Raw genomic sequence first — 9,667 nt, 5'->3', positions numbered from 1 at the left:
AACTTCTCATCAGTGCTCTACACTGTGTCAGAAGGTTGTCTCTCTGAACCTCGGTTTCCCCATCCATATAACAAGAAAGCTGAAATGTATAGGTGGTCTCCAAGGGCCCTCCCAGCTCTGACAGTGTTCGATGCAACTCTTACCAGACACATAGGGTGGTGAATACCGAGAATTATGTGGCACTAACATGAGACTATCTGTGAGGGACAGGCATTGTCTGGTTTGTCTCTGGGAGGCGAGTGCACATCTGATATTTGTAGAATGAGGATTTATGCAAATAAGCACATTCATTCTTTTGTTCCTCAGATTTTAAGGTGCACCTACTATGTGCCAGGTACTGTGATAGCTCAGAGAAGGGCATACTCACTGAGGGCTGGAGTAGTCAGGAAACCTTGCCGGAAGCCCAGGGCTCTGGAAAAAGAAGTCCAAGAGGGCCGAGGTGAGGAAGGAGATGACCCTAATGCCTTGGCTGCCCTGTGAAATGCACTTCACTCATGTCCCCAGGTCTCCCACCAAAGCACACTCTCACCTCGCCCAGCCTCAGGAAGGATCCTACTGGGAGTGAGGCAGGCTACCAGGTCAACACTTTTTTTCTTGGAAAAACTCAAAAAGTTTAGTTGAAGAAGAGAGTAGAGTAGGTGGACACTGTGCCAGCCTCTCCCAGAAGGGCCTGTTTTGTTTTCTTTCCCAGCTGGCTTGTTGAAGGAGAAGGCTGAGGTCATGACTGTGCCCAATATAGCAGAAAGAGCACTGAACTGGAAGTCAGAGGCCTGGATTCAAATTCTGACTCCTCCTCCAGCTCAATGTGTGGCCTTAGGCAGGTAGTTTTCCTTCCCTGATCTTATCTGCCAAAAAGCAAACAAAAAAAACATGAGGATTGTGATCTTCATAGTGGTGTAGTGAGGCTCAGATGGGAAAGTGAATATGAAATTCTCCCTACCTCCTCATCAAAATAATATTTACCATTCACCTCGAGTTGAAGATTTTACAAACATCATCTACAGTCTTAGCAACAATCCTGCAAGGTATTTGATATCCAAATTTAACACATGGGGAAACTGAGGCTCTAAGAAGTGAAGACATTTGCCTGAGGCCACACAGCTAGGAAGCCACAGAGTCAAAATGTGGACCCAAGTCTCTCTGACCGAAGTGTGACTAATAACAATAGCAAAAAAGCCCGTTGCTGGCTGACTCACAGCGACCCTATAGGACAGACCAGAACTGCCGCATAGAGTTTCCAAGGATTCAAACTGCTGACTTTTGGTTAGCAGCTGTAGCACTTAATGACTACGCCATAGATTCCCTTGAAGTCTTCATTCCTTTGTCAAACAAGACTTATTCAGGGCTTCAAAGTGATTCTTCCCAGATTAGTTATGGCCAAGGAAGCGAAACCAGAACGGGAACAGATCCCAATTTTTAAAAATTTGAATGAACCAGAATGATAGCCAGAACAGGAAAAACTATGGGTTAATTCCCTGCTAGAAACCTAATCTCCCTCTCAGAAAACAAGAGCAGTGTACACTTTGCATAACAACCAGATCTCTTGCCTGTCAGATTTTGAGCAGCAGGAAACGCGTTGCTCTCCTCAAAGATGGCAGCTAACCACGATGCTGTGCATGTTTGCCGCTGCCTACAGTCCTGCCAATAATCCAATCTTACGCATTAGGCTCCTGAAAGGGTTCACTATGCCTCTTTCAAGTCTCCCATTCCAGGGCTTCGACCTGTAGTTTCTCCCATTCCAATTATCGTTTTGGTTATCCAAATGGTAAAAATTTGGGTCTGTTCCGGTTTCACTTTGTCAGCCAGCCATAACTGAATCGGATTGAGTCGGTTCAAAGCCCTGCATTTATTAAACATATACCTTGTGCTCCATGGTGGCACAGCAGTTAAGAGCTATGGCGAGCTATGGCTGCTAACTAGAAAAGATCGCAGTTCAAATCTACCAGCCGCTCCCTGGAAACCCTCTGCGGCAGTTCTACTCTGTCCTATAGAATCACTATGATTGTGATTGTGAATTGACTCCACGCTAATGGATTTTAGGTGGCAGCTGGACTAGATTAGAGAATAAGACTATATCAGTCAGGGTTTCAGGAGCAAACAGATGGCATTGTCAAATTAGGTAATATGAAAAGAGTTTAATAAAGAGACAATTTAATACATGGACAAGAAATAAAGGAATACTCCAGGGCAAGTAACATTAGGACACTGATTACTACTCTTAGGCGTGAAAGGGCAGAGAATGGAGAAATTACTAGAATCTGGAAACAAAAAAAGGAGCCCTGGTGGTACAGTGGTTAAGCACTCAGCTGCTAACCCAAAGGTTGGCAGTTTGAACCCAATAGCTGCTCCATGGGAGAAAGATGTGACAGTCTGCTTCTATAAAGAAACCCCATGGGGCAGTTCTACTGTGTTGCTATGAGTCGATGGCAATGGGTTTGGAGACTAAAAAGCTGTGGAGAGGGCTATGGAATAGGAGCTGTGTCCCTTGAAGGATAGATGCAGCCAGCCCGTGGTGACCCTTCAGGGAGGGAGCTAGGGGAATATATATTCTGCTGGCATTCCAGTTGGGCAAACGCTACCAAAATCCAGAGGGCAAGGCAGCCCCTTGATGTAGCCAATAAAGGTCATCGTTCCAGAGTATGGAGCAGAGTTGAGAAGGGAAAAGAGTAGATCTGAAGTAGCAAACAGAAGATATTCAGCACAAAGACACGGCTTCTTTCCTCTAAGGAAAAGCTTACAGATAAATGGAGAAGGCAGGCACATTCAAAATTATAACAAAATATGTGACAAGATGTATATCGGTAAACTATTGCTGTTTAGCAAACTACTCAAAACTTTCTGGTCTAAAACAACTACCATTTAATTGTTCATGATTCTGTGAGTTGGGGCACTTTGGACTGGACTTACCTGAGTGGTTCTGCTGGTCTCGTCTGGTAGCTCAACTGGGGGCTAGTTGGTCTAGGGGGCCTCAGTGGGTAGCTCTTACATGCACCACCTGATCTTTTCTTCCAGCAGGCTAGCCTAGGCTTCTTCACATGGGCTTCCTCATTTCAAGAGGGTAAGAAAGGAATTGGCGAGGTTTCTTGAGGTCTAGGCCTTGCACATATGGGATTGCCATGAGTGGGAATCAACTCAATGGCAACTAACACCAACAGGCTCAAAAGCAGCACATCACTTCTGTCAAATGCTATTTATCAAAGCAAGTCACCAGATCAGCCCAGAAACAAAGGATGGGAAAATAGATTCCACCTCTTGATGGGAGGGGTGGCAAAGTTACGTTGCCCTAAAACAAAACAAAACAAAACAAAAAAACTAAACCTGTTGCCTTTGAGTCGATTCCAATTCATAATGACCCTGTAGGACAGAGTTGAACTGCCCTATAGAGTTTCCAAGGCTATAATCTTTATAGAAGCAGACTGCTACATCTGTCTTCTGCCGAGTGGGTGGTGGGTTTGAATTGTTGACCTTGCAGTTAGCAGCCGAGTGCTTCACCACTGTGCCACCAGAGCTCCTACACCGCACTAAAGGGGCATGCACACGGGAATGGAATTTTTGCACCTGTCTTTGCAAACAATCTACCATAGAACTATCAGTATCTGGCCCAGAAGAGGGACTTAACAAATATGAGTTTAATGATTGAGAGAATGCACATGAAAAAAAGTGTTCTGAGAGCCCAGAGGAAGGAGCACTTAACTCTTGGGGATGCCAGGGAAGGCTTCCTAGAGGAGGCAACATTAGGGCTGGGTATTGAAAGATGAATGGTCGTTCACTGGGTAGTGAAATGTGGATGTGAGGTGTGCGTGTGAAGGGTACTCCAGGGAGAGGGAACAACACACACAAAGGCAGGGAGGCCACGAACAGCCGATGATTTGAGAGTACAGTTAAGGTTATCTTAAGGGTGAGGTGGGAGTAGGCAGAACAGGGGGCTCCTGAGAGGCAGGGGCCAGCTTGGAAAGAGCCATCAGTGATACACTGAGAAACTTGGTTTTTATCTGTGAAGAGATTCATTTGTTCAGGAAATGCTTATTGAGGACCTACTATGCATTGGGGGTATACCCATGAGCAAGATTGATGTGGGCACACAGTGTATTGGGGAGGAGATGGAGGTACTATGGATGGTTTCCAAATAGGAATATTCTCAGCCCTTGCTGTAGGCCCCCTATCTCTACCTTTCTGAACTTCTTACGATTGGGTCCCTGATGCCCCCATTATAGGTGTATCAATTAGCTTTTGCTGCATAACAAACCACCCCAAAACTTAGTGACTTAAAACGGCAATCATTTATTTGGCTGGCAATTCTGCAGTTCAGCAATTTGGGGTTACTCAGAGATGGCTCTTCTGGCTTTGGCTGGACTCACCCATACTTTTGTGGTCAGGTAGTAGATCAGCTAGAGCCTTAATGGGGCAATAGTTAAGCACTAAGCTGCTAACCGAAAGGTCATTTTATCCCCCACCAAGTTAGCTCAGGTTGTTCACATGGCAGCTGGGCAAGGTTCCAAGAGCAGAAGCATGCAAGGTCTCTTGAGGCCTAAGCTTGGAACCTGCACACTGTCACTTACACCACATTCTATTAGGTAAAGTAAGTCATAGGCCAGCCCAGATTCAAGGGGTGGGATATAGAGTCCACATCTTGATGGAAGGAGTTGCAAAGTCACATTTCAAAGGGGTGGGTATAGGGAAGAGTGAAGGATTGGACCATTTTTGCAATTTACCTCTGCCACAGTGGGTGGAGTGGTGGTTCAGTGGTAGAATTCTTGCCTTCCATGTGGGGGACCTGGGTTCAGTTTCCAGCCAACGCACCTCATGTGCAGCCACCACCTGTTTCTCAGTGGAGGCTTGTGTGTTTTTATATGCTGAATAGGTTTCAGCGGCACTTCCAGACTAAGGTGGACTAGGAAGAAAGACCTGATGATCTACTTCCATTGTGCATGGGGTCACAACTCCCATGAGTTGGGACCGACTTGAGGGAAGCTAACACCACCACAATGGGATGGAGAACAGGCATGACAGCTGGAACCCCAGCAACAGTCTCTCCTTCCTCCAGTTCTTACAACAGTTACCATGTGTGAGGGTGGCATAACCTAACTTAGCAGTAAGCTATCTTTTGATAGATGAATGAACAAAGAAATCAGGGCACTTTCCACACTATATTGTAACTGTATATTTTAAATCAGTCTTCCCCCAATAGCCTGGGAGCTCCTTGAGGGCAGAAATTATGACTGTTTCATTTCTTTATCCCTAGAGCCCAGGGTAAGGCCTGACACACAAAAGACACTAAGTGAATGTTTGTCAAATGATTAAATGACTATACCAAAACCAAACCAAACCTGCTGCCGTTGAGTTGATTCCAAACCATAGCAACCCTAGAGGACAGAGTAGAACTGCCCCCATAGGGTTTCCAAGGAGCAGCTGGTGGATTTGAACTGCCGACCTTTTGGTTAGCAGCCATATCACTTAACCACTGTGCCACCAGGGCTCCAAATGACTATGGCTGGGGGTAAAAACAAAACAAACCTCGTTGCTGTCAAGTCAATTCCTACTCATAGCGACCCTACAGGACAAAGTAGAACTGCCCCATAAGGTTTCCAAGGAGTGGCTGGTAGATTCAAACTGCCGACTTTTGGTTAGCAGGTGAATGCTTAACTACTGGGGCATCTGTCTGGGGATGGGCCACCTGGCTGGGGGTAGGGCTGGAAATGATATATTTGTCCAAGGTACTTGGAACAACAAGTGATGTTCTTTTTTAATAAGTAAAGTTGACGCTATAGAACACTTCCTCTACATCATTTGGATCTTCAAATATTGCCATGGTCCATCAAGGTCAAATTAAACCCTCACCTCCTCCATGAAGGCTTCCAGACGTTCTTTTCCCCTGCCTTGTTGTTGTTGTTAGGTGCCATTGAGTTGGTTCAGACTCATAGTGACCCTATGTAAAACAGAACAAAACACTGCCCGGTTCTGTGCCATCGTCACAATTGTTGCTATATTTGAACCCATTGTTGCAGCTACTGTGTCAGTCCAGCTCACTGAGGGTCTTTCTCTTTTTTGCTGACCCTCTACTTTACCAAGCATGACGTTCTTCGCTAGGGACTGGTCCCTCCTGATAAAATGTCCAAAGAACATGAGACGAAGTCTCGCCATCCTCCTTTCTAAGGAGCACTCTGGCTATACTTCTTCCAGGACAGCTTAGTTCATTCTTCTGGCAGTCCATGGTATGTTCAATATTCTTCATCAACACCATAATTCAAAGGCTTCAGTTCTTCAGTCTTCCTTATTCATTGTCCAGCTTTCACATACATATGAGACAATTGAAAATCCCATGGCTTGGGTCAGGCACATCTTAGTCCTCAAAGTGACATCTTTGCTTTTTAAGGTCCTCTGCCTAAGATCCCTGCAACTCTGATGGCCCTTACGTCGTAGCATGGCTTTTGCTTACAAACTGTCTTTACCTGCTCTCTAGGTGTTTCGTGGGTCAAATCTCCTGTTCATCCCTCTTCGGGAAGGTCTGCAAAGGCAGGGCTGCATCTTCTACCTTCCTCAGGTCTGCTAAAGGGCTTGTCACAAGCCTGGCCCTGGAGTAAGTCCCTGGTTAACACTCCCTGAATGGACTGTCTGCTCTGGGTGGCGCTGATCCTGAAGGGGACAGAATGAACCATCCACACCCCTGTGAGCACTCCACATATGAGAGCCTCCCCGTTGTGCAGATGAGATCCAGGGCTCTGGGACAGAGCAAGGCCCTTGGCTGTCTTATGCTCTGGCCTGTGGCCTGAGCCTCCACTGTCCCATGCTCTGGCCACCGAGCTAACTGGACACAGACAAGAAAGAGCAGCGTCATGCACCAGGCGGAAGAATGGCTTCCTCCCCATGACAAGAGGAGAGATGTGCCAATTCTTGCGGGCAATGAGCTGTCGCTGTCCTTCAGGCTTCTGAGGTTTCAGGAGCCAAAAGGTCAGGTGTTCAATCAGCCCCAGAGGCAGAGCTCCTGAGTGGTAAATTTTACTTCAGTTTCACGAGGACCATGAGAGCAAGCTATCACATAAAGTGCCAGGTTCCCTTTCCTGCTTAAAACCCTTTCCTTAATGTAGTACAAGCCCCTTAAGGTAGCAAAGGCTTTAGGACTTGTCACATGTAACCTTCCTGCTTCATCTGTCACCATTCTCCACCTTGACTCTAGGTCGACCCAAACTGAGCCACTTATTGTTCTTGAAATCATCGTACGCTCTCTCTTACCTCTGAGCCTTTGTGTATGCTGTTCCCTCTTCTTTGAATGCTGTTCCCCATCTTATACCACAAACTCCCTTTTACCTGCTAGTGGTCCTTCAAGACTTAATGCCAGCATCACTTCCTCCAGGAAGCCTTCCTTGAGCCCCTTGGCTGGGTTAGGTGTCCTGTAGATACCTATTGCCACGAGCTTCTTGAGAACAGGAGCTGGGTATCCATTTAGTCCAGATCTTGGCAGAGAATTAGTGTCAATCAATGTTGCATGAACAAACATACATGAGGGTGTTTGAGAAGAGGCTGGAAAATCACGTAACAGGAATGTTGTAAAGGGGATTGGAAGGTTCTAATATTTCCAAATTCCAAGATTCAACAATCCTGTGATTTTTGGCTGAAGAATTAGACTCAGGCTCCCCTCCACCTGGAGCCCACCTCCCAGCCCGCCATCCCACCCTATGCCCCTGAGTGTTGGTTCTCAGACGGGCACACACACATGTTCCGAACATAACTGGGAAGGCAATTTACAAGAAATAATTGCAAGTCGATGTGTGCTTTAAAGCAGCGGTAAGCTCAGACTATTTCAGACTGAATCATCTTTGATGATTCAGTTCAGACATCACTTCTTTCTCCCTCAAGCTTCCTGAAGGGCTATCATGGGCCCTCTGCCCTGATACATACCTATCTCACCCTCCATGTGAGCACTTTTGAGGGCAAGAGCTGTGTCTGATTCACTTGTTTCTGGCCATCTGCACAGGTCCTGACACAGAACAGAGACACCCACTGAATGTAGTCAATTGATAAAGGTGCTGAGTCTAGAGTGGTAGGAAAAAAAAGACCCTCTCCTCCCCATGCACAAGACGACAAACGAAGCAAAACCAGAACCAAGGTCTCTTGAGTTCCAGTCCATAGCACTTCTGTGGGTGACACGCCCAGACTTGCCAACCCTGTTATGTCTGTGCGTCAGCCCACCCAGCTTCCTGGCTCCTTGGCTGCCTTGGGGGAGGGGACTCCCGCGCATAGGATGAGCAGTTTGTTTTTAACCCAGGACTCCAGACAAGTCCACCCTGGTTGAGAACCGGCTCTGAGTATTGATTGAATTCAAATGAGAAGCTGAACATGGGGGGTGGAGAGGAGCTTTACCGGGCTGGGCATATGCCCATTCAGTCCACACAGGCCCCTGCTGGGGAAATTCTCCCAGCTCTTCAGGGCCCTGCTCAGTATGAGGTCTCCTCCTGACCTCTCCCACTCAGAGTCCTCAAAGCAGTGTCTTTGTTCTTCCCGGCCAGACATGCTCAGAGGGTGGTCCAGATCAGCAGCTACAGCATCACCTGGAACTTGTTAGACATGCAAACTCTCAGGATTTACACCAAAATCAGACACTAGGGGATGGGAAGCTTTAGCAATTTATGTTTTAAAAGACCTCAAGGAGGTTCTGATACCTGCTGAAGTTTAGAACCACTGCTTTAGGCCACTGATTGATGACCCCTTGAATTTTTAGAATTTATAGATTTTCTTCCCCTGTCAGACTGTGAGCAGTCTAAAGGCAAGGGCATTATCGGATTCTTCTTTGTAGTTCCCCTCCCCTCCTACTTCCCACCAGGAGGCCCAGAACAGAAGGTGCTCAGGGAAAATTTTAGTTTTACTGAAGGGGACACAAAGGACAGAGAAAGGCTCTGTCCCTTGAAAAGTCACACTGAACAACCTTGACTAAACCTCCCCACCTACCACCCCACCCCGCCCCCTCACCCCGACACAAGTGCCGGAAGCTCTGTCCTCCACAACAAATAACTTGCATTTCCTGGTTCGTGCTAAACTCTGTGTGTGAACTGGTTGTACTCTGACTGAACATATTCTGAACTTGTCTCACCTGGAAACTTTGACTCATCTTTGATGATTCAGTTCAGACATTACTTCTTTCTCCCTCAAGCTTCCTGAAGGGCTATCATGGGCCCTCTGCCCTGATACATACCTATCTCACCCTCCATGTGAGCACTTTTGAGGGCAAGAGCTGTGTCTGATTCACTTGTTTCTGGCCATCTGCACAGGTCCTGACACAGAACAGAGACACCCACTGAATGTAGTCAATTGATAAAGGTGCTGAGTCTAGAGTGGTAGGAAAAAAAGACCCTCTCCTCCCCATGCACAAGACGACAAACGAAGCAAAACCAGAACCAAGGTCTCTTGAGTTCCAGTCCACAGCACTTCTGTGGGTGACACACCCAGACTTGCCAACCCTGTTATGTGCCCTTGGCTGGTCAAGCCCAATGCACAGATATCTAAGAGTGACCATTTCACTGTGCCAACTCCAGCAGCAGGTCATGTCATTGTCAGAAATGTCAAGAGCTGCTTTTCAGTGGCTAGTGAGTCTCCTTGCTCATTGCCTTGCATTTCCAAGGCAAAGCCCAAAGCCATTATCAAAGTCAGGATGAGATGAACAGCTAGGAGACAG

The sequence above is a fragment of the Elephas maximus genome, chromosome 3 (assembly GCF_024166365.1).
Source record: "Elephas maximus indicus isolate mEleMax1 chromosome 3, mEleMax1 primary haplotype, whole genome shotgun sequence".
NCBI lineage: Eukaryota > Metazoa > Chordata > Mammalia > Proboscidea > Elephantidae > Elephas > Elephas maximus.
Note: the sequence above shows the minus strand (reverse complement) of the source record.